The sequence below is a fragment of the Mastomys coucha genome, unplaced genomic scaffold (assembly GCF_008632895.1).
Source record: "Mastomys coucha isolate ucsf_1 unplaced genomic scaffold, UCSF_Mcou_1 pScaffold1, whole genome shotgun sequence".
Classification (NCBI taxonomy): Eukaryota; Metazoa; Chordata; class Mammalia; order Rodentia; family Muridae; genus Mastomys; species Mastomys coucha.
In genome coordinates, this window is record NW_022196891.1 from 91836188 (window position 1) to 91838365 (window position 2178).

Consider the following 2178-nt stretch of genomic DNA (forward strand, 5'->3'; position numbering starts at 1 on the left):
GAAGTATAGAGACAAAGTGTGGAGCAGAGACTGAAGGACAGGCCATCCAGAGACTGCCCCACCTGGGGATTCATCCCAGATACAGCCAGCAAACCCAGACGCTATGGTGGATGCCAGGAAGTGCTTGCTGATGGAAGCCTGATATGGCTGCATCCTGAGAGGCTCTGCCAGAGTCTGACAAATACAGAGGCAAATACTCAAAACCAACCATTGGACTGAGCTCGGGCCTCCCCGATGGAGGAGTTTGAGAAGGAACTGAAGGATCTGAGGGGGTTGCAGCCTCCCATGGGGAAAGCAACAGTGTCAACCAGCTAGATGTCCCCAGAGCCCCCAAGGACTGGACTACCAACCAAAGAGTACACATGGAAGGACTCAAGGCTCCAGCCACATATGTGGCAGAGGATGGCCTTGTTGGACATCAGTAGGAGGAAAGGCCCTTGGGCCTGAGGGTGTTCGATACCCCATTGAAGGGGAATGCCAGAGTGGGAAGACTGGAGTGGGTGGGTGAGTAGGAGAGCACTCTCATAGAGGCAGGGGCAGGGGGTATGGGATAGGGAGTTTCCTAAGGGAACATCTGGAAAGGGGAAAACATTTGAAATGTAAATAAAGAAAATATCTAAAAAAAAAAAAAAAAAAAAAAAAAAAAAAAAAAAAAAAACAGCAAAAGAGAAGTAGGAAAGCATGATTGATACCCTCCACGGGAGAGCAAGTTATGTGGAAAGGTGATGGAAGAGCAGACTTTTGAAGATGAGTGTAACAATCTTCTATCTATTCTATATCAAAGTTCTTCCTACAACTCTTTGTCTTGAACTGTCTCTTGACCAAAGAATCAGAGTAGCAATCTCCAGTGTGGCAGAGAATTAACACTTTCATTTATAGAGCTGAGATTAGATGGCCTGAGGTCCAAACAGCAAATGCATCACTTTGAAAGCCATCCTTTCAGTGTGTGTCCCCTTTCTGTCTGTAGATGAAGAATATAGATCTCCTCCCATGCATTCTTTGTTTATGTGGATCTGTTCATACCTGTGGGGAAAGAAGATGAATTGAAACAGTTGCCTCATGCCTCTTATCATTCTTCACATTATTTAACAAAAGTTATTCAACACTTTCTTTTATTGTCTCAGGACTCACAAGTTTGAGCTGGCATCAATATCTCTTATGACTATCATATCAGCAGAAAAAAACACATCTCCATGGTGGTGGTGAGGTTTGTGGAACCCAACCTAAACTTATTCCAGAGTAGTGGGAAGAAAAACATATGTGTATGGCATGAAGGTGGGGCAGCTGTAATATCACCTCCCCTACACACAATTTTAGTATCCCATGCCTCTTTCCCCTCCTTACATCAAAGTCAAACAAAGCAAGCCATTGCATCCTAGCCTGTCCTTTCCTCCTGGTTTATATAAAGCTAGCTACAGATGGCATGCATGGATTGATGCTCCAAAACTCCCCAGTGCCCACTCCCTTCAATCAAGCTGGTTCCTAAATCTGTGGATGTAGCAGACTTCAGAAGAGGAAGCAGTATGATGGCACCACATGAGCCTTGGCACACTCTAGTCCAGGCTGTGCCAGGGCTATGATGCCCGAGTCTCACCGGCTCTCAGGCAGCACTAGAATGGCATCTGGCTGCCCCATTGCCCACATGAGGGAAGCCTGGTGCTGAAAGCCAAGTTTCTCTCTTAGTGCACTCTGGGTAGGAGGCACAGAAATCCACAGTAATGTGGGAAGAAAGGAAAGGGAAAAAGTGTATACTGGTGTGTTGTATATGTATATAGGAATCTGGAGGAAGCAACCTTGAGCATTTCCTCCTTTTTAGTTCATTCTCCTACCTGATGCAGAATAAAGACGGATGGGCCAGAAAAAAAAGTAAAAAGACAAGTGCTTTTGAATTCTCTTCCTTACAGTTTTTATATTTGGTATAAGTTCTTTATAATGGTCCTTTTTCTGTGATCCTAGATTCTATCTCAAGTATTTAATCCTATTCCAAACACTAGATAAAATACTTTTTGTTGTTGTTGTTGTCTTCAGCAATATATTCATTTTTTTATTATTTTAGATACTTTCTTTATTTTCATGCGAATTTCTCCATTCCCAGTTTCCCCTCCAAAAAACAAAAAACAAAAAAACAAACAAAAACAAACCCCTGTTGCCTCCCCCCTCCCCATGCCTGCCACCCCA

At 43.7% G+C, this 2178-nt stretch overlaps 1 protein-coding gene across 4 annotated transcripts in view; it reads right to left on the reverse strand.

Moving 5' to 3' along the window:
• Nucleotides 1-848: 848 nt before the first annotated feature.
• Nucleotides 849-2178, reverse strand: part of LOC116069237 (translation initiation factor IF-2) — a 64435-nt gene continuing 63105 nt past the window's right edge. For all 4 annotated transcript variants that reach the window (XR_004109938.1, XR_004109931.1, XR_004109936.1 and 1 more), the window contains one exon: nucleotides 849-1023. The gene's annotated coding sequence lies outside the window, so the exon portion shown is untranslated. The remainder of the gene's footprint in view (nucleotides 1024-2178) is intronic.